Below are 21,722 nucleotides of genomic sequence, written 5' to 3' on the forward strand. Positions count from 1 at the left end.
ACAGCCCGTCTCCCGGGGGAGACAACTATAGAATAATTTGAACTAGATTTGAATAGACCATTCCCGTCTGACCTAACCCCCCTTTTTTATATTTTTCTTCGAAAGACAATTGGTTTTAATGATCATTGCCGTTTTTCAATTTTTTTTATATGCATTCCTGATTTTCATACAATTTTTTGAAAATTCGTAAAATCTCTCCAATTTGAAATTAAAATCACCGTGCGAAGTAGTGTGCACACCCCTGGCCTGTGGAGATGTTTTTCAGTGTGGAGAATAGACTCCCAACCCTGCCATCATTCTGGCATGTTTACATATCGAAATGTCAAATCCCGATCGCCGCTCCACCTCAGCTCACCTTTACCTCATCAGCGGTCATCTTGCTGCGGATCAGATCCCACAGATCGTACTTTTTCCGGTCCGGTAGTTCGCTGTATATCGTCCACCGTGACTCGCCGCGACCCACTCCTGCAGGCACTTGTACATCACCACCCGCCAGGAGACCTTCGAGGTGTAGTCCATATGCTTTTTCAGGGCCTTGATGGGATGTTCCAGCCGAAGTCATTCTGCTGGCTGTTCGTATGGGATTCCACGACGCAGTGCTCCTTGACTTGCAGCCTTGCCACACCGTAGAACCCCACCAGCGGCACACCATTAGCAGAATGTGCTGGTTCCACAGCAAATTGGACAGACGAGTCACGGTTTGCTCGTTCGCCCCTTTGGCCACCACAACGTCAAAGTTCCGGAACAAATTTACCTGCGAGTCCATCAGCTGATAAAAATTCTCCTGTATACATGCATACTTTCTGTGGCCAAATCATCCGGATCCAAGCAGAAGTCCGTTCGTCCCTTGGTTCGTCCTCCTCAATCCTCGCCGGTAGTGTCGTCGATTGGAGCCGCATCAAGTCCTGCACAACATCCTCCTGGCACTGCAGTTTCCAGCAAGATGAATTCCGATTACATTATCGACGTCATTAGTTCGGCTCCTAGCAAAAAGTAGTTCCTCCAGTTCCTCTACACATTCCAGTCAACATCAATTTCTTACGTCACCGCAGCAGCATCCGCCACGACCTCAATACCCATCGGCCCTCGGAAGTTTCAATGAAGATCCCAGGCTCATGCCAACAACATGGAACCGTCTTACAGTTTCTCAAAACCATCACCCCGCCCCACTCCCCCTTCGATGAATTTTCGGATCAATTCCCCGTCAGTATCTGTAGTTTACTCGGTGTCCTCCCAAAGACCATCTTCCTACCAGGAACAGCCTTCAATAGCCCACAGTTGCCCATTTCCATTGCGGCGGGAACCGATGACAGACCGAAAGCGGGTGCGCCCTAAATTCTCTTTGCCAAACTAAACGTGGCCGCGGCGCTGGAACAGCATAGCTTTTAAATCTAGAAACCACTTCAAATTCAGTGTTTCGGAACTGCCGATAATGAGAAAAGCAGTACCACGGCACCGCTTTCACTCAAACTAAGGGGATTCCAATTCAACCCGGAACTAGCCAATCGGAGGTCGCGTGCCCTGCAAATCAGTCGAGTCCCATTAAAGCACCATTGCCACTGAGAAGTAGTAGTTGCCTGAATGCTCCAAAAACCAGCTCCGCGGTTCTCGAGCTGAAAACCGGCAGTGCTTGGCCGTTCTCAGTAAATCGTACCAGCTCCGCTTTATAGGGGCGCCGCTTCTGGATTCTTTAGCACCTTCAAGCTGCCACAACAAGTCGGAATGCGTTACCGGCATGGCATGGAATGATCACGACAAAACGAAATGTGTTTCCTGCCAAACTACCAAGCCTGGTTCAAAACCGGGAGCAGCCCCCTCCAAAAGCAGTTTCTCTTTCGGATCGGCTCCCAACGGAGTCGGGATTCAAGGCCCTGGTCGCCCAACAGTCGGCTTAATGCATGTGCACAGATTGCATGGCTCGGAGCGATTCCAATGCGTCTGCTGTGATCCATGTCCTCATTGTCGGCCAGCAACTCGGATTAGGAATTCAAGGTCCTTGTGGCGCAACAATCGAATACAGCGCGTACCTACATGACCCGAAATAAAGCATCTCGCTCAAAGTGCGCCTGTTGCAAGCAGGCAAAATATGGTTCTATGCCATTAGATCGACCTCTCTTTTCCTTGGTAGTAGATCAGCGTCATGCTCTTCTGGTGCAAAACTCAGCTTCGCAATCCCACCAAGCTCCGTAGCCGCCACAAGACAGGATTTTCCTTTGGTGTTCCGCCAGCTAGCTCGACCGCAAGTGCATCGACATGGGCGAGTACCAGATTTAACGGGCTTGACCAGCGCCCGTTGTTTCGGAAGTGTACCCGGATCCCGGATCTCGTTCTTACCCGGAGGATCTTGATGCAGCAGCTTCGATAATAAAGTTTTTATTTGTTTTCATGCTGTTAAGAACGGATCAAAACAAATATATTATCTTACGTCATATTTGACAACCAGCTGATTGAAAATTCTCCGCATCTCTCCGAAAGCCCCGTAGGGGAGAAAGGGGTTCATTGAGTTTTGTGAAAAAATATATTATAGGTGACTATAGGGCTAAAGTGCTACTTCGCAGGTTTTTCAATGTTTTTCAATAGTTTTTTTTTTAGTTCTTTATCTTCTTTATTAGGAGCAGGGAAAAGCCCCTGGGAGTGGAATGTCCATTTGAATCCCTTCTCCCAAAGGCATAAAACCTCCTCTTCTTTTCAAAATACATTACAATGGCACTTCCAGTGAGAATTATATCTCTTTGAAGGAAGTGCATAAACTGTTACAATTTAATTTTAGAAAAATATATCAAATTCATTTGTGAGGTGACGATGACTGGTGGGAACGGTGGTGAAGGAATACGGCTGACGGGTTTTGCAATCTCTTCGGTTGGTAGATGAGCCCCTTTCGGACGCGCGTGTGGTCTGGAAAAATTCATTAATTTTATTAGGCGCGCAGCATCACTAACTTCGGCCAGACATATACCAGCATCTTACCTGGAAGAGCTGAACTATCCTCTCGGCCGACGGATGAGCGGACCATAGACGGTTGTCCAATAGTACATCGCAGTTGCAGCAATACGAAAGTCAATTTCGATGGTATTATACGCACGTTATGGAAGAGCTGGATTTTCCTCTAGGCCGGCGGAAGAGCGGCCCGTGGACGGTTGTCCGCAGCACGTCGCAATAGAGTAGCAGCAAGATGGATCTCGGCCGACGGATGAGCGGACCATGGACGGTTGTCCAACAGCGCAGCGCAATGGAGTTGCAGCATGATGGAAGCCAGTTTCGGTGGTACTTTCAGCACATTGTGGAAGGCAGTGGCAATGTTTTTTCGCAAGTTCTGGAACAGTTTTTCGGTCTAATTAGACGCGCAGCATCACTAACTTCGGCCAGACATATACCAGCTTCTTACCTGGAAGAGCTGAACTATCCTCTCGGCCGACGGATGAGCGGACCATGGACGGTTGTCCAACAGCGCAGCGCAATGGAGTTCTAGCTTCGGTTGTACTTTTCGCACGTTGTGGAAGTCGGTAGCAGTGTTTTTTTTTGTAAGTTCTGGAACAGTTTTTCGGTCTAATTAGGCGCGCAGCATCACCAACTTCGGCCAGACATATACCAGCTTCTTACCTGGAAGAGCTGAACTATCCTCTCGGCCGACGGATGAGCGGACCATGGACGGTTATCCAACAGCGCAGCGCAATGGAGTTGCAGCATGATGGAAGCCAGTTTCGGTGGTACTTTCAGCACATTGTGGAAGCCAGTGGCAATGTTTTTTCGCAAGTTCTGGAACAGTTTTTCGGTCTAATTAGGCGCGCAGCATCACTAACTTCGGCCAGACATATACCAGCTTCTTACCTGGAAGAGCTGAATTATCCTCTCGGCCGACGGATGAGCGGACCATGGACGGTTGTCCAACAGCGCAGGGCAATGGAGTTCTAGCTTCGGTTGTACTTTTCGCACGTTGTGGAAGTCGGTAGCAGTGTTTTTTTTTTTTTAAAGTTCTGGAAGAGCTGAACTATCCTATCGGCCGACGGATGAGCGGACCATGGACGGTTGTCCAACAGCACAGCGTAATGGAGTTGCAGCATGATGGAAGCCAGTTTCGGTGGTACTTTCAGCACATTGTGGAAGCCAGTGGCAATGTTATTTCGCAAGTTCTGGAACAGTTTTTCGGTCTAATTAGGCGCGCAGCATCACTAACTTCGGCCAGACATATACCAGCTTCTTACCTGGAAGAGCTGAATTATCCTCTCGGCCGACGGATGAGCGGACCATGGACGGTTGTCCAACAGCGCAGCGCAATGGAGTTCTAGCTTCGGTTGTACTTTTCGCACGTTGTGGAAGTCGGTAGCAGTGTTTTTTTTTTAAGTTCTGGAACAGTTTTTCGGTTTAATTAGGCGCGCAGCATCACTAACTTCGGCCAGACATATACCAGCTTCTTACCTGGAAGAGCTGAACTATCCTCTCGGCCGACGGATGAGCGGACCATGGACGGTTGTCCAACAGCACAGCGCAATGGAGTTGCAGCATGATGGAAGCCAGTTTCGGTGGTACTTTCAGCACTTTGTGGAAGCCAGTAGCAGTGTTTTCGCAAGTTCTGGAAGAGCTGGACTATCCTCTCGGCCGACGAACGAGCGAACTATGGACGGTTGTCCAGCAGCGCAGCGCAATGGAGTTCTAGCTTCGGTTGTACTTTTTGCACGTTGAAGAAGTCGGTAGCAGTGTTTTTTTGCAAGTTCTGGAACAGTTTTTCGGTCTAATTAGGCGCGCAGCATCACTGACTTCGGCCAGACATATACCAGCTTCTTACCTGGAAGAGCTGAACTATCCTCTCGGCCGACGGATGAGCGGACCATGGACGGTTGTCCAACAGCGCAGCACAATGGAGTTCTAGCTTCGGATGTACTTTTTGCACGTTGAAGAAGTCGGTAGCAGTGTTTTTTTTGCAAGTTCTGGAACAGTTTTTCGGTCTAATTAGGCGCGCAGCATAGTTAGAGGCTTCAAAACATATGGGTTCTTTAGGAAAGTTTGATCAGTAAATTGTCGGAAAGCCGTAGAGCACATAAAAATTTTTGACGGGAATGGTCTATTATTATTTTATGAGAAATATAAAGTGTTTGTGTAGGTTTTTATGTGCAATGTTTAGGATAGACATAGATCCTGTTGCGCAATCGTTGACAAAGGCAACTGTTTTCACTATGAGAGCAATTTTCAGCTACTAACACACTCAATCCTGAATTGCCTGTTCGATACTTTTTTGACAAACATAGAACAGCAGAACCATTTCGACAGTTTCGGTAATCACTTCTACTGTGGCTCAGAACATCAACTGTCAAAAACGAATGCAAAAGGTAAACAATCCATTATTGCTGTATTCATCTGTTTTAATTCCGTTGTAAAATTACTCAACGGTACTCATCATTAAGTGTGAAGGGTTTCACTATTGATCAATCCAAATGCACGTGTCAGAGTGATTTGTGTTCAAATTCCCCGTGTTAAGAAATTGTAAGAATTTTGTAAACATCTTTTGTTCTCCCGTATAGGGTAATTCATGTATTTTGGACAGGCTGAGGACAACGGTGGAAAAATCACCGCCAGGCTTCCTTAGAGAGCAATTGAATATATTGCAAAGTTACAAAATACGCTTACAATATGACTGTACTTTGCGTTTCAGGTGACAATAACCTTAACGAAATCAGAAAGTTGAGAAAATCACGTTTCTCAATCGCTTGTAACGAATGCAATTTTGACACCTAATAATATATGTTTTGGACACCCTCAGGTATAAACAATTTGGACAGGGTTATAAAATTACCTATATTAACAGTAGAAAATCTGTAATAGACACCACCAAATTTAAGCGTTTCAAATGAATGTTGAGATATTGGCTGCCGAATGCTTTATTGATAATTTCTCATTGCAAAAAGGTTTTCACATTTCTTACATGTATTAACCCTCGAGCAGTCGCGTCTTCGGCCACCCTCGGCGACACTGCGCTTACGCTATGTACCAAAAGCGTGCTTTTTTCATGGTGCGTGTACTCAGTACATGACGCGACCGCTCCCGGGTTAATTTTGAGGGGCATATTGTATGTGACGGTTAAGTGTATGTTCTCTTGCATACCTGCGCATTCGAGGAGTTATAGTGACACAGTATACATTTTCGATCATTTTGAAGTAAATTCTTAAGTAAAACCTCCATGAGTCGATATTGAAGGGACCATCGATTCAAAGAAATATCGAGTAGTGGAACAGAAATCCTTCGGGAAGTTTTTTGGTGGGACCATCATAGTAACCCACACACTAAGATCAGCTCGGTATTTTTCCCATCTTTTTACTGAGTTCTCATTCAATAGCAGATTTAACTCCGTACGCTCGGTTGTTTCTTTTGCGGATATTCTGTAAATGAGTTACCGAGCTCAGCTAATGAACTGTCAAAAGTTACTGATTCACGGTAAATATCATTACTGGTGAATGGTTAATTCGATTACCGAGTGTACCGAGATAAATCTGCTGTTGAAAACTCAGTAAAAAGATTGAAAAAATACTGAACTCAGTGAAAAAAATACTGAGCAGGAACATCTGAATCTTAGTGTGCAGAAATTATTTTTCAGTGTGGAAAAATTTACCTCCATGAGTCGATATCGAATTGTAACGTCCTGACCAATGTCCGCGTGATCAACCGAATCCACCAGCCGAATGCGTGATACACGTTTGTTCGTGTCTCGAGAATGCGTCTGCACTCTTGTGTGTCCGAAGCCAGACTGACTCATTACGGTCGCCGTCCGAACATTGACATACACTCTCGAGCGTATATGTGTGAGTGCTAGATTACCAACCGAGGGAGCAACCACTAGCGTTAAATATGCGTATTAGAGTGGGTCATCGTTTATATGGAAAAATGAAAAATTCAATGGTGTCCCATCAGATCAAAGCTTTTTTGATCCCATTTCAGGACCCATATAAGTGTGCAAAATTTGGGCATGATCGGTTATGTCTACGTTTTGCGCATCGCGTTTGAAGTTTGTATGAGGTTTTACATGGGAAAACACACTTTTTTGCATTTCTCTCATAACAAGCTCGAATTTTTCTAAAACCATGTAACCGATAAAGTGAAAACATAGCCTAGGGTGTCCTGAAAAACTTTGTCGACGACCGCGAAGTGGTCTGATGCTTATGAAAAAAGTTATAGCGTCGGCATTGCTTGGCGAAACAGCATGATTTTGTTGCTATTGTTATTCCTTTACATGTTAAAACATAAACACATGCATGCGGGTCGTTGGTTATAATTATTTTCACAAGCATCGGATCGCTTTGCGGTCTTCAACAAAGTTTTTCAGAACATCCTAGGCTATCATTTTACAGTATCGGTTAAAAAGTTTCAGACAAACTTTTTCAACTTATGACAAAATTGCAAAAAAGTATGTTTTCCCATACAAAATCCCATACAAATTTCAATTGCAATGCGCAAAGTGTAGACGCAACCGATCGAGCTCAAATTTTGCACAGATACTCAGGACCCGAAACGGAACCAAAAAAACTTTGATCTGAGAAAACGGTTCTGATGACCCACACTAATGCGTATTCAGTATGACCGTTACATCCCTCATTTTCTTTAGAATGTTTGCAACAGTTATTAATACTTACTTGATTTTATTCCTACTCCCAGTGTTCAAGTCGAAAGTAACTCAAACCCTAACATTCTTCCTGATGTCCATCAATAACACATCTTGCTAAATCATTCAGAGCACTGATATAGAACTGAGTAAGACTATTATAAGTTGCGACAATCAAAAGGTGTGAAACCTGCAATGGACAAGCTATAGGCAAATCCAAAGTCACAGATGAAGTATGTATTTATGAATTCCAAGTGACTGGTACACATCTCGCCATCCATTTTAGTGGCATTATCTCCACATCTTCCATTCACAGTCGACGTCCAACAATACAATAAGTTCATCCAATCCCGAAACTCTCTCAATCCCAATTTTTCGCTGCATCCAGCTCGCAACGTGACATACACCAGCGCTTCGGAACATTTATACCAAATCTTCGTTCAACTTCAGTCAATACTGCAATAATCGTAGGAACTCAATTTCATGTACAAATATCACATGGCAACTCTATCAGTTGGGTTAAGCTTAATATCTTTCCTCTCTGTTTTTATTTAGTTTTGCCTAGCAGCCATATCAAATATAACAATCAAAATGCCCAGCTACACACTTGCAAGAACACTTGCAATCAATGGCACCACACCTCCATTAGACACTTCAACTTCTCGGTGTGACACTTCAATGCTTCAGCCATCTTTTATTTTTTTCGGGATGAATCACTGCTACCGATTCCCTTTTAACTTTCTCACCTCCTTACACTGAACTACCATTAGGACATATTTAAAAGACACTATATTCAAATACAGTAGCCGCTCGATAACGGCAACATGTTGACGTTTCACCTACTGAATAGAATTCGATAATTGCAACAGCGACAGATGTCTAAGACCTGTCAGTTGCTGCAAAATGCAAACAAAGTGCAATCGGAAAACATCGTACTGCAATGCAAGTGCATGTGAAAAAAACATCACATCGTTGTTGACGCTTAACTTTGACGGATAGCGGCGCGGTAACTGCAAAACTGTTGCACTTAGCTGACCTTCAGTTAAAAAGCATTGCAGTTAAAGAATTTGCACCGAGCGAACGTCCACTGTAGCGTCTGGAGTATGATGACCACTATACTATGCAACTCTAAACGCCCATGAGCCATAAGTACCCTACATGCACTCAATAGCTATCTCTGCCCGAAATTTCGAACTGTGCACTAAAAATGGTGCAGATACTAATGCTGTTGGAGATGAACCAGCTTCGGGCTGAAAATCTCCCTAATAAAGCTAATAATAATAACTATTGCTGTATCGTAGATTAACACCGTTATGTGGCTCCCTAAAGAAATACTTCCGCAACCTGGAAAATTGTTTTAAGATTCATAATACACAAACTAGCCTAAGCGAACTACAATTTGTTAACTTATTAACTGTGGATCACCGCTCGTATGCACCAACATAATTTTGACTCTGTCCAACAATACATTTTCCACATTCCTGCAATTTGGGTCACAGTGATAGTATACTCCTCAATCACGCTGCTCCTCAAATCAAACTCAGGTACAATTACCCCATAAGAAAATTTCATATACCTTTCAAGTAAGACCCGCTTTTGTGGTTTAAAACTCTGCAATGCTCCCTATATAATCATTCCCTAGAGAAACGTACAACTTAAGATCTAAAGCCTGGAACACATAGCGTCCGTTCCGTCGAGGTTTGCGTTTTTTTTACAGTTTTCCCATAGGAAATGTGTCAAACTACTGTTACGCACACGCAAACGTATGCATTGTGTGGGGCATTTAACATCACTCGTTTCGCCGTGGACATCAACCAATACATGTTGGCAGAACAATCCAATCTCCACCACAAAAAAAAACGCGTGTAGTGAAACAGAACATAGTTCATCCCTTGATTCAACCTTTATCCAATATACCACTCATTCCAAGGCCTCTCAATACTATTTCTAACACTAAACTGCATTATCATGAAAAAAAACCTCCTTCTTCAACTCCAAGAAAAATAAGTAGAAGAACGGCCCGTCTGTTGATTCTTCTCTTTGTAACGCTGATATATAACAGTACAAATGCAGCCGTTATGGGTATCACATTTCCCGAAATAACCTGTAATTCATGACACCTAATCCACACCAAACCTAACATCACCTGATCCACATTTGCAACATCGTACTTAACAAATCTTCCCCCACGTCACTGCAAATACAGTACAACATTTGAAGACCACCATCGTCGATACCGTATGAGTCAGTAATATCCAGTCTAGTGCAAATCAGCATGACCCAGTGAAACATTACACATAAACAAATCTTAGATTTGGTGTCAATGGCCCTATTCTTGCTGGTTATAAAAGTAACATCTTCTACAAATAATGTCTACCTAAGCGCAATCTGTTGCACAATCAGTACATACAACATGCACAATATCTTGAATAAAAAAAACTCAAATAATTTTCCGGTATCGTTTGAGTGTAACAATAAACCAGTTGTTGTCACCTCATGCCAGTTGTCTAAATCCGTCCACAACATATTATTCAACAAACCCTTACAATTTCACATTTCGAAGTATGTTCGGAAATAATCCAATACGTCCACTTTAGCATCATTAGATGCATAACTCTACTGTGGTCAAAGCTTCACCTCAGGAAACGATTCCTTGTGAAAATTTCATTCGACACTTTCCATTTGAAACACCTCATTCTGCGGTTGAGTAAAGAGAACACTTCTTGAGCAATTCGTTACCTGAATCTCCCTTTCCCACGCATCGAGATGAATCAAGAAACTTCTTTTGAAATCGATACTAAGCTTCACTTGTAACGAAACATCTCCTACCGACGCACGTAGCTTTCTCCTGAAAATGTGAAAAGCAACCACTCGATCTGACTCAAATCATTCCCAACAGTTCCCTTCACGCACGAATCAAGTACCAACGTGACATGAAGCGTGAATTTCCATTAGCTCTGTCATTCTACTTTCGCAGAACGTCCATCAATATTACACGAAGCAAACATCGATCATCCTTTACACGAATCACGACTCATCATTTAACGAAGCATATATTTATCTCGCACGAAACATCTCTTAACACTGCACAAAGCTTGACACATTGCAAATAGCATCTCATCACCTTGCACAAAGCTACCCACATAGAATTGACGAAGAAAACGACATATCGCATGAAAGCATGGCTCATCATTTGCACGAAGCATATGTTCACCTTGCACGAAGCTTGACTCATTATTACACGAAGCATCTCTTCACTTTGCATGAAGCAACTCTCATTAGTTCACGAAGAAAACAAGATATTGCACGAAGCACGGCTCTCCATTACCCGAAGCATATATTTACGTTGCACGAAGCTTGTCTTATAATTGCACGAAGCATCTTCCAAACTTGCACGAAGCCTCTCATCAGTTCACGTAGAAAACAACACATCAATTTGTCAACAGGCACTCGATTATCGTTGAGTGTCTTCTGCTCTCACTGAAACTTTGTTTTCTTCATTCCAACCAGGGAGAATATTCCAACCAAACATAGCTTTGCTTCTGCGGACACACTCTTCCATTGTCAAAGCTCGCGACCGCCGCACTGGCTGCGGACGCATGACCGCAGCTGAAAAAAAACAAACATCGTCATCACAAAAACCAAAAATTCACATCCAGAAATGCTGCCCCTCACTCCCAAACACATTCCTCCGAAAACACTGCATCATCCTCTATTGTTCAAAACAAACGGCGGTCCACACACAAATCCACTGCAGCAACCAAACACACTTTTTTCCTCCACACCGCCGCTCTCGCACAAAAGATCGTTTCATTTTTCCCCCTTCATGTCCATCCGCACGTCCCACTCAAAACGTTTACCTAACCACATGCCTTTTTACATGTGGAAACAATTAGTTTTCTCCTCGTCGTCATTGTAACGTCCTGACCAATGTCCGCGTGATCAGCCGAATCCACCAGCCGAATGCGTGATACACGTTTGTTCGTGTCTCGAGAATGCGTCTGCACTCTTGTGTGTCCGAAGCCAGACTGACGCCGTCCGAACATTGACATACACTCTCGAGCGTATATGTGTGTGTGCTAGATTACCAACCGAGGGAGCAACCACTAGCGTTAAATATGCGTATTCAGTATGACCGTTACACGAATCAAGGAACATCGACTCATGGAGGTTCGACTGTTGTTAAACGTATTTTCAACGTATTTCAACAGGATAGGGTCTGATTAATCCAATAATCGATATTATCTCTTTGGAACAAGACATACAGCATCGTGCCTGTCCAAATTATATTTTTTAACCTATGGATATATACATAGTAAATTTTCATACATGAAATGAGCGATCAGCTGATCAGAAACGTCTCGTAAATGGTTCATTGGTTAAAATAGCGGTAGAAACATAAACTAATTTCAAGACCTCGATGTAACAAAGAAAACCACCCGAATAAAACGGTATCATATGTCTATCATACAGATTATGATTTTCAGATTATTCATCTTATCATAAACTGGATTATAAATCGATGATACAACGAATCATATCGAGGATTGATGTTATCATTATTGAAGTTTCAATGATAGACCGAATAGGTCGTTAAGTATCGTTACCATTCAAAAATGCCTTTTTTCGCGAACAAAAATTTCCGAGAATTAAACATGTTACAATCAGTTTATCATTGATTTGATGATACAGCAAATCATAAAAATAAGGGGCGAATATCTACTTTACCGACATGAAAAAAATACACCCCTGAGGTTTTTCGCCGGATTCTGTCAAATTGGTCTACCATTCAGAGAATCATTGTTTACTTTTGCAGTTTTTTTTATCTTGTGTTGTGTGTTTGGGATTCGAACTGGTCGTGGTTTCCGAACTTTCTGCGCAGTTCCTCTCGCGTTACTTACGTACTGAACCAAAGCTAAGAAGTGCTCGCGAGTGACTCAAAGCCAATAATGTTCTGTACTTGGTTTAAAAGTAGATGAGCAGACGGAAAACATGAAAATCAGAGCAACATTTGTGAATACATCAAGGACCTCTTTTTGGTTTGGCCGGTAAGTTTGCAAATGGTATCTGAATTGAAAGTGATCAGAAGCAGCGACTGCCGAGGGCTCCTGTTTTAAAGCTCCACTTGCGGGCGAGAAAAGGGTGGTGCATCCACTCAAGCGTTGTAGATAGCAAGTGGTTGTAGTACGCGGTACCGGATTTATGTGACGCATTGCCCCTGTTGCAAGCAGTGCAAACCCAGTTTTTGTGCCAAAAATGCCAATTAGCTGCATTTTAAGTGAGATAACATGGCAGCCTACCGTGACGTCGTCTTAACATCATCAAATATGACAAAAAACAGTCAAAAATGTTATTTTTGCCGCTGCACTTATGGGAAATTCTATTAAGTAAGATTATTCATGTAGTATTCAACGTATCATTATTATAAGTTCAATGATACTTGAAAAATTCTAAATGATTGCAGTTTTTCAACCCCAATCATTTTATTATAAACCTATTACTATTTGTATAGTTATCATTGCACTAATGGACATCGTATAATATGAACGATGCCGTGAATAGTATTTTTCTATGCGGGCATTAAATTTTGTGTGTCCAGTCCGATACCCATTAATATTCATTACCGTGTATTTTTTTCCGTGTAAATTGCCTTTTGTGTAAATTATATTTAGCGTGTTAAACCGATCTGACAGGAAAAGGACTAAACATAAATTACGTAATGGGTACCGAGGATTGTTCACAATCTGCGAACTTGACTGCGGAAAAAATGCGACCATGACCAGAACTCTGCGGCTACCAGAATGGATTTTTTTCTAAAACTCCGCTAATATTTTTGAATATTACAAAAAAAAATTCTAACCCGACTGGTAATCCAGCCCTAGTCTCCCTCAGCGTTGAATATTCAATTTTTCAAACTGTTTGGCAACCCTGTTAAAAGCTTTCATCAACCGCTCACAACTACAATCAAACAATCGCTCGCACTCAACATCTCCCAAAACAGTGAATGCACTCCGGTGAATGGACGAGCCGATTCGGAATCAGGTTGGATCCTTTTTCCGATAAAAAAGATGTCAGACCGACATCCGATCACTACCTACAAGAAAAAGCTTTTTTCCGACAATCCATTCGCAACTGCACACACATACAAGCCAAAAAGATGAAGCCTCCTCTTTTGGACCACAGAAAGAAACACCTTTCGGGCCCAATCGCAAGAGGTGAAAATTTTTCACATTTTCATTTACCTGCAAGTCTGGCCGCCCTCCGAAACTAATGCACCGGCTTGGTCACAAATTGAAAAGTTTTATGAATCACTCGTCAACAAACGTGAAAACCTACCGATTGAATTCACTTTTCAACTGCACAAGATGAAAAACACTTGAAAACAAAACTACTTTTGGTGAAACACTCGCGTTTGCTTCAGCTCAAAACTTGCATGTTTTCAACCTGCTGAGATGAGACCGACTGAGCTGAACCTGGCTCGGTGTTGAATGAAAAAGCGCTCCACTCACTAGTCACTCGTCTAGCCAAACAAAAAAATCTACGGTTGTGTGCCGTCCGCGGTGGCGAACGCATCATGCAACGGGAATTTGCGTGTTTGTGCAAGCGGCCCGAGCGGCGGACGCGATAAACGATAAAAGCTTCGAAAGATCGATGGGTTGCCTCAACGACCAAAATATTTTCCCTTTTGTTGGTGGCTTGCACCAAGGGGTTGGTCACTCGGCACATAGAGTTTTGCATCGAAATTTAACCTCAATTTTCTCTCTGAGAGAGAAAAGAACGGCAACGGATGGGAATCAATACAAACCACCGGAAAATGTAAAAATTCGCTTGAGAGGGAAAAGGTAGGGACGAACGAGAATGAACCGAACGTTCATTCGTGACGTCACCTCGCAAAATTCAATTGCACTTTTCAATTGCAATAGAGGCTTGCATCAAAAACATAACCTCATCGAATTCCCATACGATTTGTAAACATTGCCCTCAAATTTTTTTTTGAGGGCAAGGACGGCTATATGGACCGACGCCGAAGGAAAGAAAAAGAAGGAGATAATGATGACGTCAGCGTGCAAGCGCTCATTCAATTGATCGATGCACAAAAGAAAAAGAAACAGTTTTGACATCCGAGCGGTGTGCAGTCGATGAGATCCTCGTCGCTGATTGGTCGATGCATGTAAACGGCACACCGCTCGGATGTCAAAACTTCTTTTTCTTTTCGCTTGGTGCATCAATGGGTGGCAATTTTTCGATATTTCTGCATTAGGCTAATACAAATTTCGATTTTCTCTTATGTCACCGCCCCCTCGGAAAATTTTGGTCGGAATTCAACATTTTGAGGGGGGCACAAATATTGCGCATTGCGCAGTTAAAAGTGCGACGAGGAAGTGCGGAATCTCAAATAAAAGTGCGATTTAGTGTCAGATCGTTTCGGTGTCTTCACCGCACTTATTCATTAGCTCATGATGAATAAGTGCGGTGAAGACACCGAAACGATCTGACACTAAATCGCACTTTAATTTGAGATTCCGCACTTCGTCGCAGTCCAGTTAGCAATGCAATAAACTATAAAATGTTCAAGAAAATCACCAAATTTAAGGTGTAATTCGAGTTCCACAGAAACTTTCTTAATAAATCCGATGAGTTTATCTATGTTGCCTAATTGTTTGGATATTTTTCCATCGAATACATTTATTATTTATCATCCTCCCCCTTAACGAGTCAACGAGCGCTGTGACAAAAGAAGAAAATGAGATTTGTTCCTGCCTTATTGATCCGCAAAAAGCTCGAGCTTTTGATCGACAATCGAAAAAAAGTTCGTGGTACAGCACATCATTACCCGTATCGCTTTTTATTTTTGAGTTGGAATTGAACTTTGATAGTGTCACAAGGGAACGTTCAAAAATTACGTCCAGCTTTTGGGGGAAGGGGGGGTCTAGAAAAGTGTGACAGTACGTGTATTAAGTATAGGCAAATAGCGTGACAGAGGGGGGAGGGGGGGTCTAGAAATCCCGAAAAACGATGGACGTAATATTTGAATCTTCCCCAAGGTGTTTCTTTGTCCCTCGCTGCCCGTGCTGTGTGCACCATTTTAATGTTCGTTATCACGACGGTTCAGAGGGCATCATAAGAAATTCCTCTATGAGGCTGTAAACTAGTAATCCTACATTATAGAGATCTGCGGAGGCGGCCATTGTAAGCCAATCGTGCAGAAAGAACTGTCAAAGTGTGAGCCAAATGAACAGGCTGATCGTTCGTAAGAAGGCGTCGATTGAACGGTATTGCAATCCGAGCTAAATAAATTAAAATTATTTATTTTTAATATCGAGAAATTGACGGTATATGTAAGTTTAGTAAAAAGATAGAATTTAATTAATTCTGCTTTCAAAAGTATGACGAAACTTTTGTTGCTGCACTTCTCGAAAAAACTTTCATTGCTGCTTCTTGCTTCAGTTCTGCCGATATGTTTAGCTTAACACTTTACAATAAATTTCAGATTTCATCGATTGCTCCGCTATTTTTTCTCAAAATTTTGAAAAAAAAATCTATTATAAATTTAAAATGTAAACAAAACAACTTGAACCACTACGAAGTCACGCACAAAGTTTGAACATCTAGCTTTGCAGCAAGTGTTGGCAGCTGATGTAAACAAAATGAACAGCGTTGCCGAATCGACATATGTAACTTCCGCTTATCTCTATGTAGAGGATTTCTACTGTAAACCACCGACGAACCGACATGACAGCTAGAACAAATAAATTCAAATTTGTTGTCCGCGACGCCATGATGAAAAATAGCCAAACACTATCGCCACCTCTATAACGGCTCGCGATGATTTGATACCTCAACAGCGAACCCCCGTGTTTTCATATAGGAAACGGTTCGCGTCTGCGCTGATTTGACAGAAGCTATCGCTCGCTTCGGTGGTCGACCGTTAAATTTGGGGGGGGGGCACTTTTGAATCACCACTGTCACGTTGGTTCGTCGGTGTGTAAACCACATACGATTTTCACGTCGCGAACCGTAGCAAGTGCAAGTGCAGGATACCGGCCACGGCTCGGGTGATGGGTTTTGTTTTTGCATTTTCGGTCGTCGGTCGTCGTTCGTGGCTTCCATTAGTTTACCGGTTCTTGGAGGCCACCAGCTTTTGTTTTGTTAAGGTTTACCAATGCCGGAAGTGCGCTGACTGGAACGGAGCGGAAAATCAGGTGAGGATTTATTTTTTTTCCTGAAGTGGCGGAACAATATCGGCAGGAAGATGCGGATGTTGATCAGGAGGACGATTATGTATCGCACCCTGGAATTTTGAGTGAAACTAAAAGTGCAGTGACGGATCAGTGGTTGGAAATTTGTGTTTCGTTGCGTTGCGGGCTATTCGGAGCAGCAGCTGGGTGTTGTGTATGCCGTGAATGGAGGTGCCGCCGGCGTCCGGATGTTTAATGTTCAACGATATATCTACTATAAGACATAATATTCGATTTTTTTTATCATCTGGTCAATATAAAAAATGATTTATTTACATTCCGGTGTATTTCAGCCATATTTGTGCAATTATTGTCTATCCGGTTGGAATCAAGACCGACATTCTATCAAAAATTGCCATTTTCTTGGTCCACAAGTGTCGCAACTGTTTCGCATCTAGTGCGCTGTGTTGCTGACAACAACGGGAAGGATGCGCACCACCTTTGACATGAGACATGATTGAAAAACGTCGCGAGTTGGGTCGCGTCGCGACTTGATTGTGCGAAGTCCGGTTTGGTGGCGGCCCGACAATATATGTATGGAGTTATGTATATTATTCTTGCGTAGACAAATCGTATTTAAATCTTACATGAATGATGCTGCAAATAGTTAATATCTGATTTGAAGTCAACGAATAGTTTAGACCAAACAGCAGATCGTTTTTGATTAAGCGGGAAATGCTCTCGATTTGGAAAATCTACCTGTTTATGCAAGTGAGCAAAGCCAGGATAAACAAGTGCGGCTCGGTTCGATGCTTCGTTCGTCAGATTTGTGCCTCTAAAGTTTGTATGCAAAATTGCAATGGGATTTCTTGATGTTTCATGTTAACAACAACAGATACAACAAATTTACTGTATGAAGCTTAAGGACAAGGTATTTGGAGTACATTGCTCAAAATTTCTAGAGTACCGTTTCTTAGAACCGTTGAATGGATTTGGATTAAAATGCATCACGCTATAGACAACCACTGAACAATTAGCGTGATGCATTTTCATCCAAATCCGTTCAACGGTTCTAAAAAACGGTGCTCTAGAAAATTTGAGCTATGTACTCCAAATACCTTGTCCTTAAGGGCAAACGTCTTAAAATCCCGGTACAACAGTGCATCAAAATTTCAGGCGCACAAATCTCAAGAAACAAGCTTCAAACAACAGTGCATTTTATTATTCTGTTCTTGCTCACTTGTAATAAGCTTAAAATAAGAAGATCAGGTGCACTGGTTTTGTTTACGAAGAGATTTGTGCGCCCGAAATCGTGAGTAGGTGCCAGAGTCGGCCATTGTGGCGGCCATTTTGGGATTCTAACAAGTCTGTCCTTAAGACAAACTGTAAATCTCTATGTGGGAATTTCAAGACCTCGATGTACTATAGAAAACGATACAATTTTGTGTGCTCAGTCCGGTACCCAATAATATTCATAACCGTGTATTTTTTCCGTGTAAGTTGCCTTTTGTGTAAATTATATTTAGCGTGTTACACTGATCTGACAGCTCTGGCAGTAAAGGACTGAACATAAATTACGTAAGTGGGTACCGAGGATTGTTTACAATCTGCGAACTTGTCTGCGGAAAAAATCACGACCATGACGCCGCTGGTACTACCAGGGATTCTACTCCCTGGTACTACCATAGACTAATTTCAAGACCTCGATGTACCAAAGAAAACCATTAAATTTTCTGTGTCCAGTCCGGTACCCAATAAATATTCATTACCGTGTATTTTTTTCCGTGTAAATTGACTTTTGTGTAAATTATATTTAGCGTGTTACACCGATCTGACAGCTCTGACAGTAAGGGACTAAACATAAATTACGTAAAGTGGGTACCGAGGATGGTTCACAATCTGCGAACTTGGCTGCGAAAAAAATCGCGACCATGACGCCGCTGGTACTACGATCGAAGAAAAATGGTTTCTTAGGCGATTCAGGAAAAGATATTATAGTACAAGATAGAGATTTTCGCTAGTGGTCCCATGGTTCTGGCGTCAGAGCATCTCAGGTACATATCTGTCAAAACAGAATGTGGATGTCATGAAATCACTACACCGATAATGCTGATCATCGACGATAATCAGCACGATTTGCATTGGGATCCCTAGTTTCTCTCATTTGCCTTTCAATGTTTCTATCTCAACATTTGATTATACCCTGAATCACTTTTTCTCACATGCGGAGTACACGGTGTTCAATAAGTTCGGATACACCATATAACTTGAATTAATTTCACATCTGTAATTCAGATTTCCAAAGTAAATGTATTTATTGAAAGGTCATACAGGGGATGGCCAAAATGTTTGGGATAGGCATCTTTTTTTCTCCCACAAAAAAAAATCAATATGCTGCAAGACATGCTGTAACTTTTCATAGAGTGCATCAAAAAATCTCAAATTTTGACTGTTTGTCAACCTATTATATGTGCATCATTGGTACAAATTTGGGCTCGATTGGTTAATCTTTCGCGAAGTTATAACCGTTCTCGTAAAACACTATTTTTAGGCTACTAATTTTTGAGCTGTCATATCTCGGAGACCAGTGAACCGAATTGAATGATTTTTTTAACGTTTATCAACAATATATTGATACTTAATACGACGTTATAAAATTTAATATTTTTTCACGGCGAATTAAGTTATACAGGATTGAAATTTTTACCCATATAGAGGAAAATAAGTAAAATATACAATACCACACAAAAATTACTAAATGTGTTCTTCCTTCAATCAAAATAGGCTCTAACAAATCTGATTAGAGATAACTTGAGAACAGAAGTGGAAAATCTTTGGATATTTTCATGTCCGGGGGAATGCGATATGTGGCCGAATAGGATACTTCCACACGCGGACATTACATAATAAAAACATGCACATTTATTAACATAAACTATGTACACAATTTACACAATATAGTTTATTGCATTGCTAACTGGACTGCGACGAAGTGCGGAATCTCAAATTAAAGTGCGATTTAGTGTCAGATCGTTTCGGTGTCTTCACCGCACTTATTCATCATGAGCTAATGAATAAGTGCGGTGAAGACACCGAAACGATCTGACACTAAATCGCACTTTTATTTGAGATTCCGCACTTCCTCGTCGCACTTTTAACTGCGCAATGCGCAATACTACAACATATTAAAATCTATTAAAAGTAATACCGCGGAGAACGCGCGCGGGCAGCATCTTGCTGCTGTTGCAGTCGATGACGTTCTGTTGTTGCTTCTGTTCGTCGTCGTCGTCGTCGGCGGCGGCGGTCGTCGTCCATCCGTCGTCGTGATGGAGACGAGCCGAGCCGATCGAAAGGGTACGAATGCTCGTTCACAACATCTCCCCCTTTTAATATGACGAACGTTGATTGGATATCAAGCCGCATTTCTTCGATGCTGCGAAGAAATTCTTGATCGCACGATGCGATATGAATCTCGTTGTTGCCCCACCATTGCGCCTACCGTGGAAAAGAATGATGCGCAGGATGCCGACTGTCTGTTGCTGCTGTGTGGCCAGACAGGACGCATCCGATGACGTTGTGCATCTTGGGGATCAAAACCGGGCTTACGCAGAAGGACGTGGCCAGGAAAACGTCTGGCTTCTGCTGGGTTGCTTGATCCGAACGGTGTTGAATTGGAATGGTGGAAAACGAGAGGCTGTCTTCTGGACCGAGTCATTGTGCTGCAGGAATTAACTGTATCGATGAGTGTGTCTCCTGACGAGCTGCGACTGCCAAGTCCAAAAGATGTTGGTGATTATGTCGATGCAAAAACAGCCATCTTGTAGATCGACGATCAATCACCATAGGAGCACACCGTGTGTAGATGGCATCGGACTCCTTGCTGCGGTTCATGTTTGATCCTGATGATGTTGGAGGGAATATCCATCCTCCGAATCGAACCGTGCTGCCATGGGAGGACGCTGACTGTGCGTTCGGACTCCCACTGGACTTCCACTTGGTTGCCAAATTCGGTGATGGCGTTGGATGATGGGGATTATTGACCATCATTCGGAAGCAAACCCATGCTCCTGCAGGAGGACATTGGCGATGTGCGACTCCAGCCGGGTTCTGCTGTGCGACGATGACGGTGCATTTTCGTCCATCTTCCCTCCCGCGTAGAATCGTTGAGTTGGTCGTTTGGAGCTGCGGTACGACCCAACTACGAAAAACCGTCGCCACTTTCATGTCCGGGGGAATGCGATATGTGGCCGAATAGGATACTTCCACACGCGGACATTACATAATAAAAACATGCACATTTATTAACATAAACTATGTACACAATTTACACAATACTACAACATATTAAAATCTATTAAAAGTAATACCGTGGAGAACGCGCGCGGGCAGCATCTTGCTGCTGTTGCAGTCGATGACGTTCTGTTGTTGCTTCTGTTCGTCGTCGTCGTCGGCGGCGGCGGCGGTCGTCGTCCATCCGTCGTCGTGATGGAGACGAGCCGAGCCGATCCAAAGGGTACGAATGCTCGTTCACAACAGATATCAACACTAAAATGTATTGACATTGATGTAAAAAAATTACATTTTTTCGAGAAAAATCCAAAAAGTGTCAAACCATGATAACTTTTTTCAACGTTTAAAAAGAACCTATATTTTAATAGTCTGAAAAATAGTGTTTTACCCGAACGGTTCTAACTTTGCAAAATATTAATCAATCGGGCCCAAATTTGTACCAATGATGCACACATAATAGGTTGACAAACAGTCAAAATTTGAGATTTTTTGATGCGCTCTATGAAAAGTTATAGTTTGTGGAACTTTTTGAGAGAAAAAAAAGTTGCCTATCCCAAACATTTTGGCCATCCCCTGTACAACACTGATCAAATATAGCATATGGTTTTGAATAAAATCTTTTTCTACTTTTTTATATAAGCATTAGATGTATCTAAAGTTTGTTA

General features: G+C 42.4%; 1 protein-coding gene across 2 annotated transcripts in view; it reads right to left on the reverse strand.

Annotated features, from left to right (window-relative positions):
- The window catches only part of LOC109402210 (PH and SEC7 domain-containing protein), a 314,477-nt gene extending 300,399 nt beyond the window's left edge, over positions 1-14,078 (reverse strand). The window contains exon 1 of one of the 2 annotated variants that reach the window (XM_062845274.1): positions 13,831-14,078. The gene's annotated coding sequence lies outside the window, so the exon portion shown is untranslated. The remainder of the gene's footprint in view (positions 1-13,830) is intronic. The other variant, XM_062845277.1, reaches the window with a different exon arrangement.
- Between the last annotated feature and the right edge of the window lie 7,644 nt (positions 14,079-21,722).

This window comes from Aedes albopictus, chromosome 1 (genome assembly GCF_035046485.1).
Source record: "Aedes albopictus strain Foshan chromosome 1, AalbF5, whole genome shotgun sequence".
In the NCBI taxonomy this organism is placed as follows: domain Eukaryota; kingdom Metazoa; phylum Arthropoda; class Insecta; order Diptera; family Culicidae; genus Aedes; species Aedes albopictus.